The sequence below is a fragment of the Biomphalaria glabrata genome, chromosome 8 (genome assembly GCF_947242115.1).
Source record: "Biomphalaria glabrata chromosome 8, xgBioGlab47.1, whole genome shotgun sequence".
Lineage (NCBI taxonomy): Eukaryota > Metazoa > Mollusca > Gastropoda > Planorbidae > Biomphalaria > Biomphalaria glabrata.
Genome location: NC_074718.1, coordinates 34,840,571 through 34,849,503, shown reverse-complemented (window position 1 = coordinate 34,849,503; position 8,933 = coordinate 34,840,571). Strand labels below are relative to the sequence as shown.

The following is an 8,933-nucleotide window of genomic DNA, read 5'->3' as shown; positions in this document are numbered from 1 at the left end:
GATGGTTCATATTGGAGCATCTCGTTGGTTCATATTGGAGTATCACTTTGGTTCATATTGGAGTATCACGATGGTTCATATTGAAGTATCACGTTGGTTCATATTGGGTATCACGTTGGTTCATATTGGAGTATCACGTTGGTTCATATTGGAGTATCACGTTGGTTCATATTTGAGTTTTGCGTTGGTTCATATTTGGAAGAGTCACGCTGGTTCTTATTAAAGAGGCATGTTGGTTCATTTTGTAGTACCACGTTAGTTCATATCGGAGTTTATCATTGGTTTATATAGGAGTATCACGTTGGTTCTTATTGGAGGGTTGATTGAAACTAAGGCCAAGACTAATGCAATACTTGTAAACTAAGATTGAGAGCTTGGACTACAAGTGAATACTTGAACTGAAATACATGTAACACAAATGTGAACTTTGAACAGACAGTAAGACTTGTCTTTGAACTTGAGGAGTACTGTAGTTCACGTGGATACTTAGACCTCCCTGTGACCTACATAGTTTGCCACTAATAACGCAGCCAAAAAAGAACATCGTCTGTTTAGATCTCTTTCGTCCACTTCGCCAGTCTTCCTCGTTAGCTAAACCTTTCGTTTCAAATGTGTATGGGGAGATGTGTATGGGGGAGAGATGTGTATGGGGAGATGTGTATGGGGGAGAAATGTGTATGGGGGAGAGATGTGTATTGGGTAGAGATGTGTATTGGGGAGAGATGTGTATGGGGAGAGATGTGTATGGGGAGAGATGTGTATGGGGAGAGATGTGTATGGGGAGAGATGTGTATGGCGGAGAGATGTGTATTGGGGAGAGATGTGTATGGGGAGAGATGTGTATGGGGAGAGATGTGTATGGGGAGAGATGTGTATGGGGAGAGATGTGTATGGCGGAGAGATATGTACTGGGGAGAGATGTGTATGGGGAGAGATGTGTATGGGGAGAGATGTGTATGGGGAGAGATGTGTATGGGGAGAGATGTGTATGGCGGAGAGATATGTACTGGGGAGAGATGTGTATGGGGAGAGATGTGTATGGGGAGAGATGTGTATGGGGAGAGATGTGTATGGGGAGAGATGTGTATGGGGAGAGATGTGTATGGGGAGAGATGTGTATGGGGAGAGATGTGTATGGGGAGAGATGTGTATGGGGAGAGATGTGTATGGGGAGAGATGTGTATGGGGAGAGATATGTACTGGGGAGAGATGTGTATGGGGAGAGATGTGTATGGGGAGAGATGTGTATGGGGAGATGTGTATGGGGGAGAAATGTGTATGGGGGAGAGATGTGTATTGGGGAGAGATGTGTATGGGGAGAGATGTCTATGGGGAGAGATGTGTATTGGGGAGAGATGTGTATGGGGAGAGATGTCTATGGGGAGAGATGTGTATGGGGAGAGATGTGTATGGGGGAGAGATATGTACTGGGGAGAGATGTGTATGGGGGAGAGATGTGTATGTATAGCGAATGTTTCGCAAAACGCTTTAGCAGTTCCTTTCAGTGCCTCCTAACAGCTAATGTTCGCACCTTTACAATGTCATGTCACTTCGCTCATTCCATCTTGTCATTCCTGCAGTCCTATCTCTGAAACTCGAAATTTTAACTTGTTGAAATTTTAACTTCGACAGATACATTGGTAATTGCGGTACATTCGCGATTGAAACCTTTCTAAGATAAGATAAAATAAGATAAGATCATTTTATTGGTTTCAATACAAACGTCTACGTCAGAATTACTACTATAACACAAATATATATAAATGCCAACACGAAAAATATTCACGCCCACACATCAGGGCCGGAATTAGATCTTATAAAATACAGACGTTATTTCAAAAAAAAAAAAAAAAAGATGATGATTACGTCCTACGCGTCATGCATAGATAACTGTAGGCCCTATGCAAAATGAATTTTAGTGGCCCCCAAATGAAACAGAAACATACAAATTAAACAGCGAAGAAATACAATGACGAATTGATTCAAAACCTAGTGTACTTCAACAAGAACTTTCGCTATTTCTTCTCTTCAAAAACTGTTTTAAGTCCTAGGCAAAGTCCCCCATCGGAGGCCCTAGGTAACTGCCTAGTTTGCTATGCCGAAGTCCGGCCCTGCACACACACACAAAACCACCCCTTCATTAATTAGGCTTCTATGTATTTCTCGGTGACGACAAGGGACCTTGAAACCCCCAGACTGAACCTGAAATAAGAGACCATAAAATCCTTAAGTTTTAGGCATCATGTAGAGGGGACGACCACCTGATCCAGATCTGATGTAGCCTAGCAGCAGTTTAATGGGTGCAGGCCGTCTGTAAGCCTTGTGTGTGTTTTGGAATTACTTTATCTAAATGACTTACCTAAAACTGTTTCAGTTCCTCTTCTTTAAAGGGTGGGCCTTACCTACACTTTCCAAACCAAATGCACTATGACAACTTATTTGTTGTTCATGTAAGCCTGCCATTAGCTCCTGCATTGATTGTTTACAAGTCTATTCCATTTTGTTTTCCTGTGCCCAAGGTTAGTGCGGCTTAGATCTGAGTATGTCATTCTCAAATCAAGGTCTTTGCGAAATAAATACCCAGAAACAACAAAAACACGTGCAACTTGTATATCGAGTCTACATGCCGAAACTTTTTTTGTGTGTGTGGAATGATTTTATTTAGATCGAGAGCTGGGATAACGGATTGTACCTGGTCACATGCTCTTTCATTCAAGATTCTCGTACAGGTCTTGTTCCTTGCACCTGAGTAGGCACCAAATGAATCAAGTTAATCTTGTCTCCAGACTTACGATCTCAACATGTGTTACCGGTTCAAGGGGAGGTAAGAGGGAAGGTAAAGACATCTCAAGGAAGGAGATTAAATCTTTTATTTTTTAAACCAGTATAACCTTCCTTGAGTACGTTTTTAAAATGCCATGCTTTTTTTTTTTTTTACAGGTTTTGGGGTTATTTTCCTCACATTAGACAACTGGCGAGTTAGCAAATCGTGTTAAAAAAAAAACATACGTGTGTCATGATTCTAGAACCAAATATTATTATTACTTTCTCATTACAATACACTCACAGTAGAACTTCACGGTATCTAGATACGAACATCTAGATCTAATTAATGGTCGTGTGCTTTGCGCTCTAGACTGCCGTATTATGTGATCCTGGTTTGAACACTGCGCGCCGTCATCCGCTGCTGTCTTGCTGGATGCTAATTCGAGGATGTAATAATTTTCCATTCTGAATGAAGGTCTGAAACATGTTTGCCTATAACAAATGAATGGCCTCCTAGTTAGTATTGACATATGTATCTGGATTTTTATAGAGAAAGTTTGACAGTTGAGAAAGGGAGTAAAAGATTTAAAAAAAAACCATTAGAAGGTTAGTCTAGCAATAGAGGGAACTTAAAGAGGATGGCGAATATAACTATAAATGAGGTATATTAAGGAGTGAAGAACAAGGGAAGGGTCCAGCGGGAGTCATATACTTGCACCTTATGCTATGAGATAACGATTTTTTAATGTATTATTAGTTTGTAACATCTGGATATGTAGAATATTTTGAATTATGACTTTTGTAAATGTAATGAAAATTCTTTTTTGTATATGTTATAAAGTAATATTATTTTTGTACGCATTTTAATTGCATATGAATGCTAAAAAGGCAAGGGGGTAATGTGACATTAAATGTGACTTAAATAAATGTAGAAAAAAAATTGCAGACAGACAAGAAACATTTTTAAGTGAATGTACGAATAAAATAGGGGAAGAGAGAAAAGCAAACAAAGAAAATAGAAGCCTTTTAGCTAAAAACAAGAACAGAATGTTTGCGTTTAGGTATTCAGAGAGAGACTCAGGAACTATGAGATAGACCTAATGAGAGACACGGAAAATAAACTGTTGTGATATTCAACAATCCACTTTTAAAATATTTTTTTTGGACATAAAATTTCTGAATTCTATATCTAAATGTCTATATAGTTTATAGCTATTCTCACAATTGCACTTCTACTGCTCCACAAATATCTACTTTTGAATAGAGTAAGAAAAGAGGTGGTTAAAAAAACGAAAGTGAGATTTGCCAAACATACGCGAAGATAGTATTACCTGGCTGAGCCTACTAAACATAGACACCAGGACCTGGCAAACAGATCTGAACAGGTTAACATCGAGCATGTTCAGACAGTTCATTAAATACGAAAGATTGACAGAAAGCTGTCCTCAATGGTTGCCCTTGTTTTGTGGCGTGTGGTCTCTTAAGTGGAAGGAGTCAACACAGAAAGTGATGAAATAACTTGAAATAATTTTGTGGGCGAAAGATGTAGAAACATCGTGTTTTTTTTTTTTTAAATTTATCTTGGTGGACATTTATATTGAACATTCATTTTGGTGGACATTTATATTGAACATTCATTTTGGTGGACATTTATCTTGCTAGCCATCTTTATTAGTGGACATTTATCTTGTGGACAATCTTATCTTATCTTATATAATACAGACGTTACTTCAAAAAAAGAAGATGATTACGTCCTACGCGTCATGCATTCAGTCATGCATATTAACCAATGACTTAAAATCTGCCAAGTCACTGGTTTTCCTGGCTAGCTCAGGCAACCCATTCCAAGCTCTAATAGCACTAGGGAAGGAGGAGTATTTGTACAAATGTTGTCCTAGAATATCATCTTGTTGGACTATTATCTTGTTGGACATTTATCTTGTTGGACATTTATCTTGTTGGACATTTATCTTGTTGGACATTTATCTTGTTGGACATTTATCTTGTTGGACATTTATCTTGTTGGACATTCATCTGTTGGACATTTATCTCGCTGGACATCTATATTGGTGTACATTTATCTCATTGGACGTATAACTTGGTAGTCATTTATCTTTTTAGACAATTATCTTGGTGGACATTTATTTTGGTGGAGATGTATATTTATTGAAATGTATACTGGTGGGCGTTAAACTTTCTGGATGCTTATCGTGGTTGACGCTTATCTTGGTTGACTCTTATCTAAGTGGATGCAAGCCACCTGGAGCTTACTATGTTGAAATGTAATTTGTAAGATGACACTCTCTTTTTTTCTCCTTTTGCTCTTACATAAAAATTATGAAAAAAAAAAGTTTACAGTACAATAGACTGAGAACCACTGATCTTCTTACAGTATGTAAAACCCTTTTTTAAAAAAGGTAATTGTAAGGAGTTTCTATTAGTCACAACTTGTCTCCTCCCAAAGTTCATCATCACTGCAGCTTTACATTCAACCTGGCTCGTGTATACATAATCGTTTATCAGGTTTTGAAATCAAAGCCCTATTGATGTGACTAGAGCCAGGCTAGGGGCTAACAATAACAACTACGCTCCCAAGCACGACATTGTTAGAATGAGTGGGAGGAGGTCTGCACCGGGCGTCATCCTCACGGGATACTCCAGTAAATAGACTAGAACAGGTTCTGTTTCCAGTCCCGTCGTTTCTCTAATAGTATAACAGAAATCTTTTTTTTTTTTTTTTAGCCTGGTAACGGCTTCTTTCTTTGTTCTGTGTATCATAATGCGGTAACCATACGAGCTATAGTAAATGTCATCAGACCAAAAACCATGTGTTAGTTACAGTGTTTATTTATTGCATTCAAGGATTTTGTAGAAAACAATTATACAAAAGTTGTCATCTTTCCTTTGAGTTCCTCATGGAACATAGGGCGTCCGTAAAAACACGCCACTCTCCACGGTTTCTTGCTAGTTGTTGTTTTTTTTTTTATGGCTTCCCAGCTCTTTCCGGTCCTCTCGGCTTCCTCTAGTATAATGCGTTGCCATGTTCTTTTTGGTCTTCATAAGTCTTTGTGGAGCTCTACTCTCGCCTCTGACTATGTTTAGTGCTTGTGTTTTCACTCTGGTTTCTGTAACACTATTTTTTTCCATGGACAGGTTGTTAGCCTATCGCACAACCCCTATGTCCCGGGGAGGGGGATTCACCTTTTGTCTGGCCTCTTTCCTCATAGACCAGTCCGGCTTGGTAGTACCTGCCAGGAGTGATGAGCTCCCGGCGATATAGCTCTGAGGGTCATTGAGGCACGCACCACGGCAAGGTATGTGTATCAGGTATGTGTATCAGGAGACAGATGCGTCATTTAGAAGCTCAAATGAGTCACTTGTCAGAGTTTGCTTATTGTACTGGCTACAAAAAATAACCTTTGGGGATGAAGAAACGGACGCACTCTACTTTAGCTTCCAAGCTGGCATAAATGTTGTGAATTAGCAAATATACACACTAATACAAAGAAAATGCTTTTTACATAGTTTATATCGACTCTGTATGTCTGGTAAAAAGTTTGTACACGTTATTTCTCCCACATCCAATCTCGGATAAAGCTGAAATTTTGCACAATTATTATATCTTGTACCTTACAAAACAAGAGAGTTGACAACACTAATAGAGATAATACACAAAATTACAAAATTAAACATCAACATCTCATTACAGTGGATCCCTGGACACATTGGCGTCATGGGAAATGAAAGGGCAGATAAGCTTTCATCTATGGAACAACCAGATAGACCTGTTAACTACCTCAGCCCAAGGTCAATGTTAATCAACAACCACAAAGTGGAGTCAACCAATGTGCAACAGGAAACACAGGCAGAGCCATGTACAAATAAATGAACATGTATAACAAACTGGACAGTATTAACTTCCTCTCTCGCAAAGAGCAATCTACAATCTTCCAGCTAAGGACAGGACGCACACCTCTGTTAAATTACCATCTCAATAATATAAATCCCGCACAACTCCCCCTTTGTAGACACTTCGACCACCCTTATGAAACCGTAAACCATATCCTTTTTGAATGCCCCTTCCTAATCCACCTTAGGCAGACCCTACTACCACTCCAACCCAACATAACCAACACACTGTACGGCAATGCTGAACATCTGAAGACAACAGCACACTAGTATTCGCTAGATAAACAATTGGTACAAATCACAGATTTATTATTGTTAGTCTAGATCTGTTACAAATTTAATTGCACGACTTATCCAAACTAATTGGTACAATCACACTTCACATATGCTTTTTTTTTTAAATTTTTAAAAAGATATATTTTTCTTGTTATAAAATCCTAGACGTTCATAACTAAGCGAAAATCTCCAAAGTGTTTGAAATTTCTCATTAGAAAAGAAATACGTCTTGTATGGCAAGGTACAAGCTCAGTCCTTTTTTTTTTTTTTGCTAATGTGTGTATGTTTTATTACGTTTAACAAATTTAAGACCTCCACTCTACTTAATGTGTGTAACTATCATATTTAGAGAAATATAAGACCATCATTACAAACTTTATAAACTTGGCCAACATCTTTTTAGATAAGTGTTGTTTTCATTGGACTAACATCTACCTAGAAATATATATTTTCCTATGGGCCAACATCTACATACATAAATATTGTTTCCATTTGGCCAACATCTACCCAGAAAATTATTGTTTTCATTGGGCCAATTTGTACATAGATAAGTATTGTTTTCATTGGGCCAACATCTACATAGATAGATATTGTTTCCATTGGGCCAACATCCACATAGATAAGTCTTTTTTTTTTCAATTGGGTCAACATCTACCTAGATAAGTCTTTTTTTTTCAATTGGGTCAACATCTACCTAGATGAGTGTTTTTTTCCATTGTGTCAACATTTACGTAGATAAATGTTTGTTTGTTTATTCCATTGGGTCAACATCTACCTATATAAGTACTGTTTTTAGTGGGCCATCATCTACATAGCTTTACATCAAGTTTCCAGTGTTCCAACCAATCTGTCACTCTCCTGAAAGTAGATCTGGTTTTCCCCAAAAGCTTGCGGCCAGATTCTGGTGATTGGTGAAAAGATTCGATGCCTGCAGCAACAATTTCGGAAGAGTTATCAAAGGGAAGCTATTCAACCTTCCCACTTGTGCTTAGAATCAAACTGAAAAGGAAGCAGAGCCTTGGCGGAATGTTCTCATTTCTCTTGACTATGTTGAGAATCTAACACCTGGAGTATTGGGAGAGACACATTCTTTTGATTCTGTGCTAGTCTGAAATGGTTGAACATATTCGTGGTGATTGTCCGAGCATCAATAGATAGAAGGTGTACACAATAGACCAGGTTTCGAGGCTAAGGCTTCGTGATTAAACAGGGAAGAATGTGTGTGAGAGAGAGAGAGAAAAAAAGAGTGAAAAGAGAAAGATGGAGAAAAAGAGAGAAAGATGGAGAAAAAGAGAGAAAGGTCGAGAAAAAGATGGAGAAAAAGAGAGAAAGAAAGATTAAGAGAGTATACTCTGAGAGGAAAGTGTAAGGGGTACAGAGAGAAATGAAGAGGTAAAGAGAGTAAATAGACACAGAGGGAGAAAGAGAGTGAGAGAGAGGGGGGGGGGTAAGGAGAGAGAATAAATAGAGTCAGACATAAAGAGTCGGAGAGAGAGAGCAAACAAAATAGACACAGAGACAATGACATGTAGCAAGAGACTGAGACAGAGATCGAAAGGATACAAAAACAAAGAAAAGGATGTGGAAAAAGTATTCCTTTACAACTATTTCTAATTCAGAGTTATCGAGTAAATCAGGATTAATAGTTTAACTAAAGTCAAATTGGACAATAAAAGTTACATTTGCTTATGAACTGATCAAATGTCCTAAAATATATAAATATGTGTATTAGTTTTTTAACTTCCATGTCAACATTTTGAAATATGTATGACTAATTTGTTATCCTATTATCCCTTTGAAAAGCTATAAAAAGAAACAAGGGCAACAATTCAACTGTTGAGTGGCATTAAATACAAAACATTTGTCCCCCCCCCCCCCCCGTTTTTTTTTTGGGCTTCGGTCCCCTTCAACCCGGCACAGAAATTCTTCCGTTTAGCCACACGCGGTCTACTCACGCACACACACACACGCATTGCTACTCA

At 38.3% G+C, this 8,933-nt stretch overlaps 1 protein-coding gene across 2 annotated transcripts in view; it reads left to right on the top strand.

Annotated features, from left to right (window-relative positions):
- The window catches only part of LOC106061158 (uncharacterized), a 96,514-nt gene that overhangs the window by 15,681 nt on the left and 71,900 nt on the right, over positions 1-8,933 (top strand). The gene's annotated exons all lie outside the window — the stretch shown is intronic.